This window comes from Typopeltis vanoorti, chromosome 5, assembly GCF_054136105.1.
Source record: "Typopeltis vanoorti isolate ZY-2024b chromosome 5, IOZ_Tvanoo_1.0, whole genome shotgun sequence".
In the NCBI taxonomy this organism is placed as follows: domain Eukaryota; kingdom Metazoa; phylum Arthropoda; class Arachnida; order Uropygi; family Thelyphonidae; genus Typopeltis; species Typopeltis vanoorti.
The window spans coordinates 48,126,171-48,149,333 of record NC_143553.1 but is presented as its reverse complement, the minus strand read 5'-3'; the positions used below and the strand labels follow the sequence as shown (position 1 = coordinate 48,149,333).

Here is a 23,163-nt window from a genome sequence, read left to right as displayed (position 1 = left end):
GTAGGATAAGAATGGACGCGAAATCCTCTGTAGAGAAATTTGTGTAGCTTCTTCAATCTATACGGTTCTTCTACCACAAACAGAGCAGTTTTCGGTCTTTTAGCACCTTTTATGTGAAAAACTGTCTTCTTCTGGTTATCTTTGATATTCACTGCTGAATTATTTTGTTCTTTCTAAAGAATTCTCCACTCACGTGCTTCCTCTCCACATCTCCATCAAGACAGTTTGTTAAATCTGCATGAAATATTTCAAAACGTTACTTAATCATTCTTTGATAGGATCTAATTAATTCTAACTTACTTTCAATTCATTTTAATTTATCTCAGTTTCTCTGATAGCGTTAGATTACATGATTTTTAAATGAATTATTCTTTATACTGCAATAGACAAGGCACTGAAAATTCATTTGCCTTTATTGCCGTGTATCATCGTGTCCCGATATATTTCCTCGAGGGATGTACAGAATATTATGAGAGTACTAGATGATTATGTTTATATTTTTAACACTTAGTATAAACAATTTTCATTAAATGAATCTTTTATTTTTCCGGAGTACAACCAAATTACCCCCCCCCCCCCACTAAGGCAATTTAACTCATCAATTCATCCCGATGATAATAATATTGAGTTCCTTGTAAGATCTTCATTTTAATAGAATTGAGCCACTGATGCCATCTATTCACATTTCACATTACTGTTTTTTTTTCAGAACTCTTATGTCTGTAAATAAACAGTTTTATTTTTAATCCCATGCTCGCATTCACAATTTAAGACAATACATGAAGATCCTAAAACACTAATACAATACAACTGCATTCTCTTAGTGGTTTGGCAAATTTCTTTCTTATTCCGTATACACTGATTCAGTTTATTCATCATCATACAAGTTTTGTTAATTTTGATCTACTTCCATATTTAATTTACAATTTGTACCAAAAAGTGAACCTTTTTGGTACAAATGGCCGAAATATTTGATTCGTTTATAGGCTCTGCTTACAGAATTCAATTTTTTTTCATTTTTATTATTTTCGGAATTTTGTCCTTTCGTTGCTGATTTTAATGTCAAATTTCTTACATTAATTATTCATTCAGTTAAAGAGCACTGACGTCTTATACTGGGGTATAATCTCGTTGACAAATGAAAGATAACTCATTTTATATCTTTGATATTAGGTTGAATGTCACTTTACTTCATATAATGTAACGTAATTCCTTTTTTGTCACACTATTGTCTCTTTGGACGTCGTATGGTCACTCCCGGTAACAGTATCACATACTGTATTTGATAACGAAGTCTGTTCTGTGGTAAGGTCGCAACCCCCTTTCAACATAGGGACAATTGCAAACATCCATATCCATTGCAGGATTTGAACTAGCGGTCCATAGTTTGGATTGCGGATACATCACCACTCGGCCAGCAATGTAATTCATATAGATGATGAATAATAGTGGAGATAACCTGCATCCATATCGTTTATTTGATTATACATGAAATCATCTTAATATATAATCAGATATAAAATTTTTTTATACGTCTGATCCATCATCCATTTGTAACATTAGTAAGGATTCTTTAATTAAATAATGTTAGGAAGTATGGAATTAAAATCTTGCAACAATTCGTAATTAAACCTAACTTCAAGATTTGACTGTTTGAAAGCTTGGGACAATGTTCACCTATATGTTGCAGATCTTGTTTATTTACTTGTTCTAACATTTCTGAAAAAGAAACCTAACAAGTTTCTTTTCCAGTAACTGATCCCGGGTTAACATTTCTTCGATTTTAGATTTAAAGAATTTTCTGACTTTTTTGATGCTTGTCATCATCTTTTGAAAATCCATTCTTATTTGTAATCTAAATTAAAATTAAACTATTCTTCTATACCTATGCTGATATTTTGCTGGAGATTTTATATTACCCTTAATACCCCTGGGGCATGCAATTTCACATGTAAAAAGAGAGGATAAAAGATTTATTCTTCAGTTGAATTTCGAAGAGAAGTTTACGTGCAGTTAATGCTGAAATAGTTAGGCCTAATAAGAAAAGATCAACAAGTTGATAATAAAATTTATTTTCCTTAGGTTTAAAAATTGGTATGAAGTAATAATAAATTTCAAGATTTTTTCAGAACACTTTAACTTAGCATGGTCTATCCTATGTGTAATAAATGTGTTAATGTACTCTTTTTTAGATTTCATTAATGGCATCTATTTTTGTATTAAAATCAGATATAAAACTATTTACGATTTCATTCATTTGTGATCTGCTGCTGAGATTTGCCAAATTTTCAAGTGGAAGGAGTTCTGTACTGTTTTTAGAGTCTCTTTTACCTGCTTATCAAAGTCGACTTTTTAGCTATTCGCTGTTTCATCTATTTTTGGTTTATTGACTGTCAATGTTCTGATTTTACTTCGTATAGCTTTAAGGACTATTTAAGAATGAAATGAAATCTATCATCGTCTTATTTTTTAATTTATTAATGTGGAAAAATCTTTTAAATTGCCTGCAGTATCACAGAGAGACTGATAACTGGTTTTTATCAAAATCATTGCAACAGTAACTGCATTTGTATCTAGATCATAATCAGTTATATAGAAAAGAGGCTTGTTAGTAAGATCGAATCTTTCTCTAGCAATAAAAACTAGTTTATTATCGAGTTAATACTTATTAATAGTATCTATACCATTTGAGGGATTTGGAAGTTGGGAAAATTCCATGTCTTCTACTGTTAAAAAAATTGACATCACCTCTGAAATTCCTATCTAATACTACATGCACATTATTCAAGTTTTGTTTTGGTGAATTGTTAAAATTTTTCTAGATACTACTTTTCCTACTTTCCTACTACGGATACTACTTTTCCTAAAGTAGCATCCATTCGTTAAAAAAAAAAAAACTGTAACTGATGGCATCCCTGCTGCGCGAATTATTGCAGATCACAGAATTTTAAGCTGTCTTAAAATTCTGTGATCTGCAATAATTGTGCTGCAATCTCACATCATTACATGCGCTAAAATACGATTGAGTTATGTAAATTTCAGATAAATTTCTCTTCTACCTCAAATAGCATCAGAGATTATAGATTATGTTGGTCGGGATTGAAATCCGAAGCTTGACAATTTCTTCTTTATATGTGCAGAAAGTTGCGTTACTTGGGCCTAGTTTTCCTTTTGATTCGGCAAAATGTCGTACTTTTGGACCGACGAGTCTCTTGCATGAACATAAATTACGGAAGCACCGATATAAATTATATTTAACACAACTTTTACTAGCGCTTTTGATACCATTAATGAGCATGTGAAGAGGCAAGCACGTTGATATCTTTCTCTTATTAATATGGAAAGATTCTTTTAAAGGAAAATGAACAATTTTCATTTATCCTACCTTAATTAAAAATGTTTTGTCTAGTCCGTAACCTCCTTGCAAACTAAATTCAAATCTCTGGAAATATTTCAATAAATTCTACCTGTATAATAGAATAAGTATTCACCATTTTAACACCAATGAACGTGGATTATATATAATATATTTTCTTTTAAAAAATATAAAAAATTACTTGAAAATGACGAAATTTTAAAATTATGTATTGATAACTTCTTTGTTTCTCTTTGCAAATGTTTTAAAGAAAAGAAAAAAAATATTTTGCACATGTTATTAAATTAATAAAATATGTGATAACATAAGAAGTTTTGGATTCATTATAGAAACTCTTCACTGCATCATAACAGCTCTAAATAAAATATTTTTAAATAAAACAAGCAGAATCGAGTCTATGAAAAGCATAAAAAAATGAAGAAATAATATCATACGTGATATAATCCAGTTTACAGCCGGCAAGCCATCAGTGCATTTCAGGTACTTAAAACGTTTCCACACTCATGCAGAAAGTCAGTGGCTGAACGGGAGCGTTATCTTACAAACAGAAATCTGTACAGTGTATCTATCAGAGTTTATAAAAGACAGACATTTCAAAACTAAATGTACTGCTTACCAAGTGACTCGAGGTTGTTTATTTATATAAGATTTCAAAGATATGATCTTTAAGATTTTGACCTTGAGAGTATGCCCTTGTAAATAGTCGTTTGGTGTGCAATATGACGCCATCGTTTCAGTTTTGAATTTCTTATATAAATATTGTTAATTTTACAAGAGGAAAAAATGTACGTACGGTGGAGATTACAGGCATGCATGTTTCCTTTATTTTCACGTTATAAAACAGTATAATTTCAGTCATTAATTAACGTTTTCTGTCTACCCTTTTACTCAATTGTCAATTGTTTATATATTCGTCACATTTGTTGCCGTGCTTTCTCAATTTGCGTTTACAAATTTATATCACAGTGGTTTTTCTAATATGGTATGGCGCCAACAACAACAACAACAAAAAAGTACTGAATTTCGACACCCCCATCTTCAGTACCACGTGAGTAGTAGGGTAGCCACTAATAACCAGATGAAGATAAGATAAAGAATCGTGAAGTGATTGTTTGTTCGTCTGATGACGTCATTGTGTGTGTGTGTGTGTGTGTGTGTGTGTGTGTGTGTGTGTGTGTGTGTGTGTGTGTGTGTGTGTGTGTGTGTGTGTGTGTGTGTGTGTGTGTGTGTGTGTGTGTGACGTCTGGGTTTCGAATGTTTGGAATTTCCCTGTGGGTATATGTGTTAATGGCTTTGGTTCTTGTGTTTTGGTTCACGTATGGAATTATGGGTGATGATAGAGATTAGGAATCGTGTCGTGAATTGTGGGACTCTTTTAATCAGATCAAGATCAAGATGAGATAAGGGATCGTGACGTGGATGTGTGTTATTATAGAGTTTGGAATGTTTGGAATTTTGCTGGGAGACATGTTCCCCAAAAATTTCCAAACACACAACGTCACGATTCTTATCTCTAAATTCCACCCATAATACATTACATATATAAAATAAGTCAGGGTTATCACGTGGTGTGTTGGATTCACGTAGCATTCTCATAGAATGACACTGAGGTTATGGTGATGTGAATCTTTTATGAAAACATCAGCTATTTCCATGCTGTCCTTAGCCTGGTGAACCAAATCATCGATTATGAGTAAATTTCTCGCATTTGAATCAAATTCAGGTAACTTCAAACCATTCACGAATTCGATGTTGGTAATTTTTTTAAATTTATCCTGATTTTCACTGTAACAGTAAACGATTCGCTCAGGTGGTGGTTTGATTAGTTGATTACAATGTTCTATGAGAGACAACACGAATGTTGTTTTTACTGACTGAGTAAATCCGGAAATAATGCCTGTAAATGGATGTATGAACACAGAAAAAATTATAACATAATCAGACTCTGATTATTTTATATAATCAGAGATCATGTAAAAATATATAGATACTTGTTTTTAATATCAAAAAAAATCCCCATCAAGATTTTTTTTTTTATCACAGTCACCATGCAATCATATACCAAGACGAATTTTTTTGTTTTTAAATTCTAAGAAAACAAAAAACTATGGTGGAATAATAGTAACAATAACACTGAGGTGAAAACTGCACAAGAGAAGGGCGACGCTGCAAATTATTGCGTTCGGAAACAATCATGGATTTTTACCTACCAGTAAAATGTTGTTTAGGTTTATGTCCCATAGATGGCATCTTTTGCTTATGGGGTATGTGAGTATAAGGAATTATCCTTTAAAATACCCATAGGGAAAAGTGCATGTGTCTGTTGACACTATGCGCTTCGCAAAAGTGTATCCAAATCTTTTTGTTACGGAAGTCATTTTGAATTAACAGCTCCATTTGTCTCTATGGACAGAAAATGGTACAGGAATTTGGATGTTTTGTGGATCACCCCACAAAAATAACAGGCGTAAAAATAACAGGTGTAATTAACCCTATATTTAAACCAAACCTTGTTCAAAAACAAACCAGGCTAAAAGTATACAATACATTAGCCCTACCAGTCTTAATGTATGGAAGCGAAATCTGGATAATAAAACAAAAAGACAAACAAAGATTAACAACAGTAGAAATGAAATTTATGAGAAAAACTGCAAAGTATATATACCCTATTTGATCACAAAAGAAATGAAGAAATTATGAAAGAATTAAACCAAGAACCAGTAATAGAAAAAATTAAAAAATATAAACATAAATGGATGGAACACGTTCAATGAATGTAAACAGAAAGATTACCAAAACAAGCCTTAAAGTACAAGCCATAGGAAAAAGAAAACCAGGATGTCCTCTTAAATGATTCAACGATGACTTCTAAGGCCGGACCAGGCCATGCTAAGCCTAAACCCTTGATACACATGATGACGATGATGATGATGTGGGTCACCCCTTACTACAGCCATCATAGATTTCAGATTAATATCAGTGGCCACTCGAGAATTTAAAGTAATGCCTTTGTATTTGGTCACATCTTAACCCCCCACCTTCTGTAGGAATAAGATTTGGGGACTGTGGTAACAAACTCAACTATAAAGTCACCGTTGAGTTCGTCGCCTAGCTCCCCAAGGTAGTGGATTGTGGACGGTGAATAATCGCCCAGGTTTTCACTGAAAATGACAGAATCGGTATCTGTATACAAAATCCCTCTTTGCAAAGCTTCTATGACCTCATATAACTTTGTCCTACCGTAGGCAGCTACAAATGAAGAGATGACATTATTCCCTTTCCTATTTTCAGGCTCAGTGCCTTCAGTAAGAGAGTAGGCAACCATCATCTGCTCTTCTGAAACTAACTTGGCATCTTGGATAAGTTTACTCTTATGTAAAAAAAAGTTCTACGAGGTCTTCATAAGAGAAAATCACCTGGGTATGAGTTCTTAACATTCTCATACCAAGCCTTCCCCATAGGGAATTCAAACAAAGCTTAGCAAGTGAACGTTTACCAGGATTTTTACTAATATATTAACTATTTAGCATAATACCTTCCCTTAGCAAAAACTCATCCAGATAAGACTGTCAGTTTTGACCTTCAGGCCATCCAGATGCTTCCTGTTTCAGCTTCAGAAAGGTATCAATGTAATGAGCAAAGAAGTTTTCTTCACCTTCAAATTTTTGAGAAAATTGCCACACCTCGTAAAATTCTAAAACTTTATAACCACGAGCACGTGCTAAATCTAATTATGGAGTGCGCCAAAAACCTGTAAATGATCGGTCGTAATGAGAGCACAATGGAGCCATTTCGGAAGCACACTGTCCACCCACACAGGGGGAAGATTAATTTTTCGTTCATTCTGATGGGCAAAACCGGTAAAAAGGGATTGGTAGGTACTTTCACTTTTGCATGGCAAATACCAAAGTATACCCCAGGAGAATAGTCAAAATTATCGAGAATAACTTTGGGATGCCGCGTAGGAAATATCTGGTATTTTAGTACCCATGGATAAAGGCTATTGAAGTCCAAATAGTGAATAACTTTCCCTTCTGACAGAATTTTGTGATACATTTTGTAGCAGTCAGGCCTGCCACCATGCAGAGCACTACAAGATAAAATGTATCACATTTTACCTTGTAGTTAAATAAGTTTTTCAAGGCTGTGTTTTCAGATATTTCTGTATTAAATTGGCATTTCCAAATTGAGATGACGTCGAATCCTTTGCTATGAAAATGATTTTTTCCAATCGCTCATTTGCTCAAAAAGGGAAGTCATGTCTGTGTTTCTGTGTGGTTGGAATGTACTTGGTCTGTAACATTTTTGGCACCCAAGATGGAAGTAGCCGTAATATTCATATGAAAAGCATCCACATTTCCCATCGAAAAAATAAGGTCCAACGCAGACTTCTTCCCCCACAGAACATGCATGCTGTATGGTTCTGTTGTTCTGTTGTTCTTGGCATTTGAGCCATGCCATTGCCTTTCGACTTTGCATGTGTGAGTTCTGGGTGAGTTCTACGTAAATTCGCGTTATATCCCTAGAAATATAAAAGACTATTTCGATATTCTAAATATTAAAAATAGAATAATTATGGAATCAGTTGTAGAAGTCCTGTAAAGATGCTGAGTGGCCTTCTACAACTGATTCCATGATTATTCTATTTTTAATATTTAGAATATCGAAATAGTCTTTTTTTTGTCAGGGATATAACGCGAATTTATGTAGAACTCAAGAAACTGAACCATGATCTTCATAGAAGAGAGTAGTTGCTAATTTCGAACATCGCCTCACATCTCATTTATGGTTACAATTCTCGACAAATGAGGCTCACATGCCGTTATCTGTCGTTTAGTTTATATCAGTGGACGAATTGCTTACCACTTACCAGAGAGCGTGATCAACTGATATAGAATCCAAAAAAAAAAAATCTGAAATAGAACATAAACAATCGTATAAAAGGAAATATTTTGAGTTCAATTTCTGTATTCGGTGGCATTACTTGCACACGCATTTGTATGCAAATACAAATGCTTACATTTTCAACAATAAGCTCATTTACGAAGTATCGTGGCAGAAATGCGATCTTAAAAGAACTCCTGATGCATTAAACCGATTTGCTGGAATTAAGTGGTGACAAAAATCAGTGCGGTTTAATGTCAAAGGTATATAACAAGTTCATTACATTTTAGTTGTTTATTTTATTGCGAAATCGAAATTGATTCTGACTAATTTCAGCTTAGCAAGTCTAAAATATTAACACGTTTGTGTTGTTATTTGTCTTTTATTTAAACCTGATGTTCAAGTGATATTTTCTAGAATAAAGTTTGAATTCAGAACTTAACAAAAAAAGACAGCATTTGGATACTAATTAAAAAAGACTATTATTTTAATTGTGGCTCCATCTTATAAGAAAAAATGAAACGGATTCAGGTTCAAAGATGATCCAAGTCAAGATAAAAAAGTTCCAACCAGTGTACACTACAGGCTAACAATGAAATCAAACAATATAAATGAAATGAAACACTTTAACGTTTTGATTATTCCTTTATCCAAGTGTGAGCAAACTAAGTTTGCTTGCGAAGCATTTTCACATCTAGACTATTTGTATGTAGACACCATTCACTTCAATCTCAAGTGTTTCGGTATGGAATATTACTTTAAATCTCACTGAGTATCTAAATAATACCCGAACTCATTACTATACGAAAGAACACTCAACGGTTTTTCTGTTAAGTGAAGAGAAATGAGCTACAGTGGAACAATCTGATAGAAATATATATATGTTAAGGATACCAAGCTATTTTAAACCTGGTTTTACTCCAAATCCCAAGTAAGCAAACAGACAAACAAGTCAAGTTTGAGCCTGCGAGTGTCGCAAGTCTAGCTGACCCTGCATGTAGTGCAAGACCAAGGCAACTCATGGTGAAAGTAGCATAAGCTCTGATCACTAATCCTAATATTTATCCTTAATGAAAAGCACATCTCCTGGAGGAGATGTATGATGCTTTGTATTAAAGGCAAGGGGCAACTACCCAGACCGGTTTCGATCTTTATTGAATTCTCATCAGTGGGAGGCAGGCTAGAAATAATAAGATTTTAGTAACACAGAGATTATAAGTATTTTACCAAAACAAGTTACCATGAGGTGTTTTAACCTTATTAAATTGTTAGAAAAAATAATATATATAGTCCTTAAAAAGACTGGCTTAAAGGGGTGAAGCAAGAATGCTTTTCATATTCCCGTTATCTCTAGAGAACAGTGTAGGGGTGACGTATAGTACAGTCAATGAAGTTTCATATTTTTAATATATACAAATAACAAAAAGGTTTTTCAACTTATTATTAAAATACTCTGAAAGAATACAAAATATTTAAAATTATTTCACTAAGTTAAAAAGAAACTTATTTGACAAAAATCATATTGTTATATAATTTTATGTAATCATATATTATATAATACATAATCATATATAATTATATTCTTATTTGCTGGCCTGGCTGACCGAGTGGTTAGCATATCTGCTCTCCAGCCAAAAGGCTGCAGGTTCGAATCTCGCCGTTGGCATCGTTTTTGGGATTGTTTGTGGAAAAACCAGTAGTGCTGGTCGGCGGTCGAGGGCGTTGGTAGTTGCAGCCATTGAGTGGTAGAGATAGCCCTGAAGAACAGGTTCCCTCCCTCAATGAGTCTTTGGACTCCCTGGAGGTGTCAAATTTTATTAATAATAAAATAATCCTTTTTCCAAGTGCAAATAAACAAAGTTTGCCCGGAATTATGCTCATAAACAGCTTCTAATATATAAGTAGCCTAGCGATGAAGATACCTCACCCACAAACTTTGTTCACGTTTCAAGGAGGATTAAACAAAAATGTAATTTATTGTCAAATATTACATACTCTCTAACCAAACGAAAACAAAATTTTAATAATCCTGTTACCTTTTTTTTTTTTTTAAGAAAAAAAAGTCGCTGGAAAGCTGGTCGCTTTTCTGCTGACTATTACCTTGGTTGAGAGAGTCTTCGGCGTGGGAAATGTGAGATCAATTAGTATTGGTGTGTGTGTGTGTGTGTGTGTGTGTGTGTGTGTGTGTGTGTGTGTGTGTGTGTGTGTGTGTGTGTGTGTGTGTGTGTGTGTGTGTGTGTGTCCGATGGATCGATTTGCTGCGTTATACATGAAACCACCACTTCTGTAGATAAGTAAGATGGTGGTTTAAAACCGGATGGTTTCAAAAATTTACACAACTATATTACTGAAAATACAGGTTAACATAAAAATAGGAGATGAAATGTTCTTGTTCGTCGTGTCAAAATTACATATTAAATTATTTCTATTGCACAAACGTAGCTATAAATTATTTACCGTGTTATTTTACACTAATGAAGTCATGCAAATGTTTAAATTTAATAATTTAACTTGCATTTGGATGTAAATTGACTTAAAATATATAAGGTTAAAAGATATATATTGCAAGTCCGTATTTAAAATAAAAGAAAATTTTTTTTTTTTCATTTTATTTCGAAAGACGCCAATATTTTTATATCTACAGAGCTCCAATGTGACCCTTTGGAAATGAGACATGTTTTCTTATCTATTGTAAGTGTACTCCGATTATTTCGCCATCCGGATTGCAGCGTGGAAATATATATATAAATATATATATAAATGTAACGGATATAAAAATACCCAATATCTACAAAGTGCTTTCAAATATGTTTTGCTCCGAAGCGAATGAAATAAGAGTTTATTTAATGGCTTGTAGGCCTTAACGTTTTTTCCAAGACACCTTTAGTAAGTAGAAAACCTTTTTTTTAGACAAACTAAACGTGTTTAATTTTTGAATGATGTTGAACGTTGTTTATAATATGACGTTATAAATTGCATCGTTAAAACTGAAAGAAAACGCGATAATATTATTTCGTTGGTTATGATGCATAATAACTAGAGCGTGAACGTATGCCTTTTACATACATACATACATATATATATATATATATATATATATATATATATATATATATATATATATATATATATATACACACACACACACACATGCGATTCTATATTGCATTTAAGGAATATTTGTGAGTATTTAAACTAATATACATGATGTATACAAAAGTGATGCATAATTTGGTTCACAAGGCATTTTAAGATGCTTAAAACTTTCACGACAACTGAAATTAATTTACTTTTAAATATATTGTCATTAAAGAATATTGGCAGTCATTTAAAAAATTAAACTTATTAAGCTAACTTTGTTTTTTTTTATGATCTTCCTGCCTAAGAAAGTTGGCCAACTGTCCAAGATTTATTACTCAGGGTAGGCCCCCATCGTTATCGAAATTCCTGATACCTTAAAAGAACAAGATAATATGAAAGTACTACTACATGAGAAGTTTACTACATGATAGTTTACCTCCAATTAAACACTCAAAGCTCCAAGACTGTCAGATTTTATATTTCGTTCTTCCAGCTTCTCACTACTTTAGCCGACTTAGATCTGAGTGTTCCTGGTTCTTCCCTAATATCTTCATTTCTGTTTAGTGTTAATTATTCAAAACACTTCTTGAGTGTTTTGAATAATTTCTCTCTTATTTCACATGAATTTATTCAAGTGACTCTCCTTAATACTAGCGTTGCTAATTCTGTTCGTAAATAATATAACAGCGTCTAGCTTTGCTAAGCTACTTGCCGGAGGGATATTTAATTCCAAAAATTATAAAGGGTTAGCAAAATGATTTTTAAAGGGTAAGGTTAAAAGTTTTGATAACCAGCAAATTGGAGATCTCATGCCTTTCCCATGGAATGGAGAAATTGCAGATCTTTGATAGCTCGCGCGCACGCACGCAGGCATGCAAGTTCACACACACACACACACACACGCGCGCGCACGGAGCGTGTAGTTAAAGGATGATGAGAATGGAGCTGTCTACATTCAGACCAGATGAATATATTATTATTAAAGGGATTTGTTTCTTTTATGTATGCATTCACGAAGTTACTTATTTGAAACTTTAGTGAATCGATCAGAGAGGTAAAACTGCATTATAGTTTCAAATCAGCCACATTTTGAACACCACCTGTTTCATCAACTTTTTTAACTTTCAAAATAATAATAATATGTTTATTTCTCTGTTGGGAAAGCGCTTTCGTAATGATTTCATTTCTTAGTTCGTAATTTTCAAAATATTTTTATGTATTATTAATACTATTCCTAAGAATATGAGTTATTACGGTATATTATCTTTTATTTTTCTTCAAAGCATCTTCTTTAATGCATCTTCCTTACTCTGAATGAAGAGATGATGCATATTTTTCATTAAAAATTAAGGATATTTTTTATTTTGTACAGGAATCATTCATTCCTCCCACTATTTATTAAGACATTTTCCTTGCCACGCACAATGAATAAATAAACTCTATATTTAGGTGAATTCTTATTCTTAGTTGAATATGCATGTGCATGCACAATCACCTAAGTAGATTAAGTGTGAGACTCTTCTAACTGGAAGTGTTTACAACAGCAAGTATCGTTCATTGAAGTGTAAACACTTCACTGAATAATTTCAGTGAAGCAGGCATTGTGTGACCTCTTGCCCCACTCTGCACAGGAAATCATTTGCACGTGATTACGTTGTCGAATTAAACTTTGTGTGTGTGTGTGTGTGTGTGTGTGTGTGTGTGTGTGTGTGTGTGTGTGTGTGTGTGTGTGTGTGTGTGTGTGTGTGTGTGTGTGTGTGTGTGTGTGTGTGTGTGTGTGTGTGTGTGTGTGTGTACGATTACGTGCATTTTAAAAATGCAAACGTGTCCCAGATTTACAATAGAATTTATAAAGATAATATGACGAAATAGAATGATATAAATAAATAAAAATTAGTATGGAATTATCAAAAACAAAATAGCTATTTTAAATAGGTCATATACATTAGAAATATTGCGATTATTCAACTTGGGATCTACCAAAATAGAGAAATGCATTTAGAACTGCAGCTCAATCTGTTGCAATAGTCCAAAATCGTTTGATTACATGGGATACATATATGTATTAAAATAACTTTAAGATAAAATCTTAAATTGAATAACTGACCTGTGTGCAAAACGGTATAATTTAGGTAATAAACTACACCAGTTTAAGAGATGTAAAGCTTTCGTCGAACGTCTACGCATTAAAAGAATTTTATCTCATGAAGCACCCCTCTGACCACAAAGTTCTACTTCTCCAGTCAGATATGAATGGTTTAAAATTTGATGCGAGGTTTCAGTGATTAGTTATGTTCAATGATTTAATTTTTACATATATTATCATAAAGTAACGTGGCATGCATTGAAGAAATGCTGAAACGTATTGAGCCTAATTTTAGAATTTTTATGTCAATCCGACCGAAGAAGGTTGGTCGAAAATTTATATTATAAATTTATAATATAAATTTATAATATAAATTATTAAAATTATGGGATATTCATTCAGAATAATGTCTCTGCAGTTTAGCAAGAACAGGCCAACGATCAGTCAAGGTAAACAGAAGAAGCAATAGGCAAATCGGTGTACTCATATAAATATAGCACAATGTAATCGATTTTAATTTTCAGAGCAGGTTATCGATCAACGCGAATAATACAAATAATAAAATCCTATAATTTATTTTTCCAAAAAAATAGATAGATAGTTAGGCTCTACTGCTGACTATTACTTAGGCAGCGAGTTTCTAAGGCGTGTGAGATGTGAGGCGATGTTCGAAATTAGCAATTACTGTTTTCTATGTAGACCATGGTTCATTTTGCTGAGTTCTACGTAAAATCGACTTATATCCCTATACAAAAACAACGATATTCTAAATATTAAAAATACAATAATTATGGAATCAGTTGTAGAAGTCCTGTAAAGATGCTGAGTGGCTACATTTACGTATTTTTCATCGCCAGATGTGGAACCACAGTACATATGTGCGCTGGTGGTTTCCACATTGTCTTCGTTATATTTTAGAAGCTTTAATTCGGGGACACGGTTGAAATATATTTCATGTCCTATATTCCGACCGTGGAATCATTGGGATTGCAGAGTGGAAATGAATAGAAAAATATCACGTACATTAAAATGAGCAACATCGAACAAGTACTTTCAAATATGTTTTTGCTCCGATGCACTTTCAGAGTATAAGCAAGAAGTATCGCTTTATTTTTTCTCAGTATATTATTTGTAATTGGGTAAGTGCAAAACTTTTTTTGTTTTGAGTAAATAACGCCTCAGATTTTGAATGATAGTGAAGATAATTTGCTATATGAGATTATAAACTGCAGCTTTAAAGTGAATGAGCACGCACTCATTCACTTTAAAATAATTTAATTGTGTGTGTGTGTGTGTGTGTGTGTGTGTGTGTGTGTGTGTGTGTGTGTGTGTGTGTGTGTGTGTGTGTGTGTGTGTGTGTGTGTGTGTGTGTGTGTGTGTGTGTGTGTGTGTGTGTGTGTACGATTACGTGCATTTTAAAAATGAAAACTTGTCCCAGATTTACAATAGAATTTATAAAGATAATATGACAAAATAGAATAATATAAATAAATAAAATTTAGCATGGTATTATCAAAAACAAAATAGCTATTTTAAATAGGTCATATACATTAGAAATATTGCGATTATTCAACTTGGGATCTACCAAAATAGAGAAATGCATCTAGAACTGCAGCTCAATCTGTTGCAATAGTCCAAAATCGTTTGATTACATTTAAGGGATTGATATATGTATTAAAATAACTTTAAGATAAAATCTTAAAATGAATAACTGACCTGTATGCAAAAAGGTATAATTTAGTTAATAAACTACACCAGTTTAAGAGATGTAAAGCTTTCCGTCAAACGTCTACTCATTAAAAGAATTTTATCTCATGAAGCGTTCCATCTGACCATAAATTTCTACTTCTCCAGTCAGAGATGAATGGTTTAAATTTTGATGCGAGGTTTCAGTGATTAGTTACGTTCAATGATTTAATGTTTACATATATTATCATAAAGTAGCTTGGCATGCATTGAGAAATGCTGAAACGTATTGAACCTACGTTTAGAATTTTTATGTCAATCCGACCGAAGAAAGTTGGACATTTGTGCCACATTTAGTACTCGGAGTTCGATATCATCATCATCATCATCAAATTCCACATGACAAATACGTAGCCTAAAACAGTTTATTTTATTTATGCTTATGGTTACATGAAACGGGCAAGTGAAAAGTACAATCATAATTTCCAAGAATGACTAAAAATCTTAACATATAAAAGTTCATTACATAAAAGGCACAACCTGTTTTCTAAGGCTTTCTTTTTTAAAAAAACAAAGCAAAAGTAACTGGTCATAATCAAACCAGGGACAATTATCGTCCTGCTGCAACAAGTATGGCAAGGCTGCATGTTTTCACAAAATTCACAACATAAATATAGTTGTATCCTAGGTTTAAGTAGAAAGCAGTTTTGTCTTGTGTGATAAAACTTGTTCCATTAGAGAAGGCCCATTTCACATTGCGTCATCATCTTCGAACATAACGAGGAGTTCTGCTGATACTATGACGAGGGCTGTGAGAGTGACTACGAGAACAATGTCTTCGTGGTGAGAAGGGACTGTGATCTTCTGTTTCCTCCATAACCACCATACCAACAAGTCCAGGCTTGAAAGCCAATCCAAGAACTCATCTGTCACCTTGTGGATGTCCTGTAGGCCACCACCGTTGAATTGGTGGGCAGTCGTACACAATATGAGTAATCGTCTGAGCCACGAGAGAACAATCACAATAAGAGTGATCTGAAAGACCCCATTTATGTAGAAGGTAGCCACATCTGCCCTGATCAGTTCTGATCCTGTTTATTGATGACCAAATCTTCCTATGATCAAAATCTTTGATCAAAGATCAAAACCAGGATGCGGAGCACAGGGATCTTCTACCAAGAGGCCGTTTGTTGGGGGATTGTTGAAGCAGTATTCTCTCCATATTTCAGATATTGATGGCAGCGTAGATGAAGAGAGTTCGTCCATGGACCAAGGAGCCTTTCTAGATTTGAGGTGTAGACTAGGTGGGTTTATGAGAGTCTGGTGTAGTGGCAGGAGTGGGTTGCTCATTGCATTATTAAAATCGAGGCTTGTCTTCTCCGTATGTGTGGTGGAGCAATGATGAATAGAACAGGAGAGAGGGGTGCTTCTGATTGTCCCACTTATTGTGCACATCGTAGACTTTAGCTGGGAATGTTGGTGTGTGCACTTCTTTCCGATAGGTCGTAGGTTTTTCACATCATTTGGATCTTTCACTGATTTGGGCATGGCAATTATTTTGGCTTCCGGCATAGCTTTGGTAGTTTACCAGTCATGATGATTTCTGAGAAATGGGGCAGCCAGCCATGTTTGTCCATGTTGACCGAGATGTTCTAGGAACTCAGGGAGGATACCACCCACTCCTGCAGCTTTGCCATTCTTGGTAACTTTTAAGACTGTTTGTACTTCTTTTCCGAGATACTGGGTGTAAGAGTTCAGGAATCTCGCGTTCCGTTTTCAGGATTTGTCTGGTGGAAGCTTGTACAGCAATGTTCCTGGTAGAGCTGGGATTAATCTTGGAGGTTTTCAATAAACGGTTAGCCATTTCATCAGGAGTTATCTCTGTTGTATTGTGTGTAGTTGGCTCTGCCCCACCTAATTTTCTCAAAAGTGACCAGCTTCTCCGACTAGATGTTACGAAATCGAGTTCATTGATGGTTGATATCCATCTTTCCTTTCTGTTTTTATCCAGGGTTGATATAAGCTCCTTGGCAATTGTTGGATCTTCAGATTCCTCATATTTGGCTAGGAGTTCCTCACTTTCTCTGCTTCAACATGGGATATATTATTTTCTGTAGCCTCTAGGGATAGAGGATTTTGTTGCAGACTTGAGTAGTTTAACAAATCTAGGATAACAATTACGAGTGGGTGGAATTGCTCTAATGGTTTGCTTGATTTGTTTCTGAAATGCAGTTCAGTTGAACCTGCGGAGATTCCATCTAACGATTTGTGTTCCGCTGATGACTGGGATTGAAGTTCCTATCTCTATTAATGTAGAACGATGTTGACTTAGGGAATCTGTGAAGGATGGTTCTGGTTGATGGAAGAGGGTGGTCTTCGAAGTCTCTAGTGAATATGCACAGATCCGGGGTATAGGTTCTTTTCCATCTGGCTGAGTAAAGAGTGCCGTCCTGCTTGGCATCATAATTCAAATACAAGTTATATGTATCCATCCAGTTGGCTAGATTATTACCATCCCGGTTGTTAGAGGAATAGCCCCACATGGTGTGATGGGAATTGAAGTCACCAACATAGATAGCAGGGTGAGGAGGAGATCAGTCCATCTGATCAGGCCAGGATTGCGATGGAAGTTTGTAGACATTGTTGATGGTGATATCTTGAACTTTAATACCTATGGAGTATTCTGTATCAGGAACACTTTGGGTTATATCCTTGAGACCAGGCCGGATATAGGTTGCTAATCCATGCTTGAGGTGGCAGTTATAGGACACGAGAATGAGACCTGGGATCTTTAGGCTATTGAGGGCTGTGTCAGACGTGGATTTACTGGAGAGCCAAGATGTTAATAGCTTTATCTTTGGCTATTTTGCCGATGACTTCGCTTTGGATTTACATATAGTTTAGTTTAGTTTATATCAGTGGAGAACTGCTTACCAGAGCGCGTGATCAACTGATATAGCATCCAAAAAATCTGAAATAGAATATAAACCATCATATAAAAGGAAGTATTTTTGAGCTCAGTTTCTAAATTCGGTAGCATTACTTGCATACGTATTTGTATGGAAATACAAATGCTTACATTTTCAACAATAAGCTCGTTTACGAAGTAACGTGGCAGAAATGCGATTTTAAAAGAACTCCTGACGCATTAAATTCATTTGCAGGAATTAAGTGGTGAAAAAATCAAAACGGTTTAATGTCGATGGTATATTAACAAATTCATTGCATTTTAGTCGTTTATTTTATTGTAAAATCGAAATTGATTTCGACTAATTTCAGCTTTGCAAGTCTAACATATTAATATGTTTACGTTGTTATTTGTCTTTTATTTAAACCTGATGTTCAAGTGCTATTTTCTAGAATAAAATTTGAATTCAGAGACTTAACATAAAGGCAGCATTTAGATATTGATTAAAAAAGGACTATTATTTTAATTGTGCCTCCATCTTATAAGAAAAATATGAAACGGATTCAGGTCCAATACCTTTTACATTTGTAGTCAAGATAATAAAGTTCCATGCCATGTTCACTATAAGTTAAGAATGAAATCAAACAATATAAATGAAATAAAATCCTTTAACTTTTTGTTTAATGCTTTATTCAAGTGTGAGCAAACTAAGTTTGCTTGCGAAGCATTTCCCCATCTAGTAGACTATTTGTATGTAGACATCATTCACTTCAATCTCAAGTGCTTCGGTATGGAATATTACTTTAAATCTCACTGAGTATCTAAATAATACCCGAACTCATTACTATACGAAAGAACACTCATCCGAACAATCAGATAGATTGAGAGATACACACACACACACACACACACACATATATATATATATATGTGTGTGTGTGTGTGTGTGTGTGTGTGTGTGTGTGTGTGTGTGTGTGTCCGATGGCTCGATTTGCTGCGTTATACATGAAACCACCACTTCTGTAGATAAGTAAGATGGTGGTTTAAAACCGGATGGTTTCAAAAATTTACACAACTATATTACTGAAAATACAGGTTAACATAAAAATAGGAGATGAAATGTTCTTGTTCGTCGTGTCTAAATTACATATTAAATTATTTCTATTGCACAAACGTAGCTAAAAAATATTTGCTGTGTTATTTTACATTAATGAAGTCATGCAAATGTTTAAATTTAATAATTTAACTTGCATTTGGATGTAAATTCACTTAAAATATATAAGGATCCGTATTTAAAATAAAAGAAAAGTTTTTTTTGTTTCATTTTATTTCGAGAGATGCCAATATTTTTACATTTACAGAGCTCCAATGTGACTCTTTGTAAATGAGACATGTTTCCTGTATCTACTTTAAGTGTACTCCGATTATTTCGCCATCCGGATTGCAGCGTGGAAATGTCCGCGCGGTTAGCCTAGTGGGTATGCGCTTCGCAACCACATGCCTGGGGAAGGAGTGTTCTAGGTTCGATTCCCGTCAACAACGTGAAGAGCTCAAGGATCTTCCTCAGCCATAGCCAAGTTAGCTGGTCTTGGGCGTGCATAGCAGGGCTTTTCCACCAGTTTCTTTGGTGTTTTTCATCCCGCAAGCAGGCAAACCGGTCCGCAGACACACACACGGATTACAGTCAGGAATACTGACCCAGCCATAGGTCTGATTCCTCAGCCTATGCCGGTTCCGGAGCCAGGATAAAATTTGGGGGGACTAGATGGTACCGTAAACTCCCGTAAAAAGGGGAGCGCTGTATCATCACACGGAATTTATTTACTTAGTGTGGAAATATATATATATATATATATATATATATATATATATATATATAATGTCACGGATATAAAAATACCCAATATCTATAAAGTGCTTTCAAATAGTGTTTGCTCCTAAGCGAATGAAATAAGAGTTTATTCAATGGCCTTATTAGCCTTATCTTTTTTCAAGACATCGTTAGTAAGTAGAAAACCTTTTTTTAGACAAAATAAACGTGTTTAATTTTTGAATGATGTTGAACGTTGTTTATAATATGACGTTATAATTGCGGCAATCCCTTGATATACAAGGCAAGAGTTTTGATTAACGCGCCTTTAACCCTGCGGAGCTCGCAGCTGATCTGAACAGATACATGCAAAATGTTTAATATAAACATTCTAACACAATTCAGTGCATAGCTTGGCGGTCATGAGTAGCTGTGCATTCATATGTTACGACTGATATTCCGCGCTGTTTTTTTTTTTTTTTGCTGTTAGTTTGGTTTAACACATGTTATATAAAGGTTTGTGATATTTGACAGTAATATTTGTGATATTTGACAGATATTTGACAGCAACAACCTCCGATGTCAGTATAGTATGTTTTTTTTATTCTTTGTTCAATAATATCTAGATTGTAACTGAAAATAAATAAACCATCATGTATTACTGAAATAGAGAACCAAAGGCTTATTTATCATACATGCCCTCTAGGAGATGTGCTTTACATTATGGAAAATACTAAGGAAAGTGATCTGGAGCTTACTCCACCTTTACTACGAGTTGCCCATAAGGTTGCATATGGGCAACTCGAATCCGCCGAAACGTTTAGTTTCTATATATTCGGCACGAAACTCTTGTAGTTTCTATATTCAGCTATGAAATAATGGTGGATTCAATATCCACTTAATTTGTACCATCATGTATTTTATTTGCAGTGTTTTTTATTTATGTTTCATTGCTTGTTTGCCGAAGACGGGAGAGTCATTTTGCTTGTTATCGTAGAATTTATGCCGATAAGAAAAAAACTAAAACTGTTCATACCACTCTTGATAACTTTTTTTTTGATAAACAAATTGCAGTGACTAATGTAGGTCATCATCATCATCATCATCATACGTATCAAACATTTAGGCCTAGCACGGCCTGTTCCGGCCTTAGAAGTCATCATAGTTGAATCGTTTAAGAGGACGTCCTGGTTTTCTTTTTCCTAATGGCTTGTACTTTAAGGCTTGTTTTGGTAATCTTTCTGTTTTCATTCTTTGAACGTGTTCCATCCATTTATGTTTATATTTTTTAATTTTTTCAATTACTGGTTCTTGGTTTAATTCTTTCATAATATCTTTGTTTCTTTTGTGATCAAATAGGGTATACTTTGCAGTTTTTCTCATAAACTTCATTTCTGCTGTTGTTAATCTTTGTCTTTTTTGTTGTATTGTCCAGATTTCCCTTCCATAGAATAAGATTGGTAGGGCTAATGTATTGTTTACTTTTTTAGTCTGGTTTGTTTTTGAACTAGGTTTGGTTTAAATATAGAGTTAATTACTCCTGTTATTTTTAAATATTTTGCAATTTTTATGTTTATATCTTTTTCATTTTCATAAGTGATCATACATCCTAGGTAGTTAAATGAATTCACCTGTTCTAAGATCTTGCTATCTATTACTATTTTAGTTCTTGCTGGATCTTGTCCTTTAAATGCCATAGTTTTTGATTTTTCCGTTGATATTATCATATCATAATCTTTGGATATCTCATTTAGATTTAAAATAGCTTTTTGTAAGTTATCTTCAGAATTTGTAATTATTATTTGGTCGTCTGCAAAGAGGAGAGTGCTTAAGTTAACTGTAGGTGAAAGTTTAATTCCTTGATGTAAATTTTTACTCCATTTTATTATTATTTCATTTAAGTAGATATTAAAAAGAGTTGCTGAGAGGGGGCATCCCTGTCGGACCCCTTGGTTTATCTCTCTTGTATATGATAGTTCATGATTGAATCTCATTTGTATTTGATTATTTTCATATATACTTGTGACAGCTTTGAGGATATTATTTGGTATTTGTATTTCTTTCAATATGTTAAATAATATGTTTCATTTAACTTTGTCCAATGCTTTTTCAAAATCAATAAATGCAATATGTGTTTCTAAATTATATTCTCTTATTTTCTCTATTATTAATTTTAGGCAAAGGACCAGATCTATACATGATCGTCCTTTTCTAAATCCATTCGGAATATTTCATTAGTTTGTTTTTTAAGATTCTGCTGTATATTTTGTAACATGAATTTAGTATACTGATACCTCTATAGTTTTTAATGTCATCTCTATTACCTTTCTTAAAGATAGGAATCACAATTGCTTTTTTCCATTCTATTGGGGGGATACCAGTTGAGTAAATTTTATTTAAAAATAATAAGAGTCTTCCTTTGAATCTTGTTCCTGCATATTTATATAGTTCTGAACCTAGCTTATCTTCTCCAGGTGATTTTCCGTTTCTTGTTTCTTTCAGGCTGATTTCTAATTCTTCTTCAGTTATTTCCTTTTCGTTTTCGTTAATTGTTTGCCAGTTGCCTTTTTTAAAATATTTGTCTGTCCTCACAGTTCTGTGTAGTAATTTAGAAATTCTTCTAATTTCAATTCAGTGTTTAATTTTATGTTTTATTTGGTATCTGCATTTAGGTGTTTCAAAATCTTATATACATTGGGTCTTATTTTATATAATTAATATTCTAAATTAGAAACAAATTTGTTCCATGATCCTCTGTGTCTTTTTCAGACTTGTCTTTTAGCTATGGCTCTTATTTTTTTATATTCTATTTCATCTTCTAATCTTTTACTGCTTAACCATTTGTGATAGGCTTCTTTTTTCTTTTTGATTATTTCTTTGATTGTATCATCCCAGATCTTCAGTTTTTTTCTCTTATTGAATTTTTTGGTCTTTCCTAGGCTTTCATTTGCTGCTGCATTTAGTATCGTTTTTATATTAAGCCATTCTATTTCTATTTCTTCATTTTGTTTTATTTTATCTAGATACTGGTTAATTCTTTGTTCATATAGCCATTGTAGATTTGTGTCATTCAATAGTCTAGTTTTATAAACAAATGTTTCAATTTTTCTTTCTGTTCTTGTTACTTGTAGCCATTTAGGTGGTAATCTTAATTTTATTTTAACAAGGAAGTGGTCACTGCTTATTTCATATCTTCTGTGAACTCTAATATCTAGTGAAAATTTTGATGTCTTTTCATTTAATATGAAGTAATCTAATATTGATTTCCATCCTCTTGCTGCCCACGTATATTAATGTATGTCTTTATGTTTATAGAAGGAATTCATTATTTT

The 23,163-nt window shown here is 33.7% G+C and overlaps 2 protein-coding genes across 2 annotated transcripts in view; one reads left to right on the top strand and one right to left on the bottom strand.

Moving 5' to 3' along the window:
- The window catches only part of LOC150106373 (lewis-type alpha-(1,3)-fucosyltransferase-like), a 67,562-nt gene extending 63,735 nt beyond the window's left edge, over window positions 1-3,827 (bottom strand). The window contains exon 1 of the mRNA XM_090393106.1: window positions 3,811-3,827. The gene's annotated coding sequence lies outside the window, so the exon portion shown is untranslated. The remainder of the gene's footprint in view (window positions 1-3,810) is intronic.
- Window positions 3,828-11,070: 7,243 nt separating this feature from the next.
- The window catches only part of LOC150106372 (lewis-type alpha-(1,3)-fucosyltransferase-like), a 32,094-nt gene continuing 20,001 nt past the window's right edge, over window positions 11,071-23,163 (top strand). Inside the window, exon 1 of the mRNA XM_090392408.1 lies at window positions 11,071-11,146. The gene's annotated coding sequence lies outside the window, so the exon portion shown is untranslated. The remainder of the gene's footprint in view (window positions 11,147-23,163) is intronic.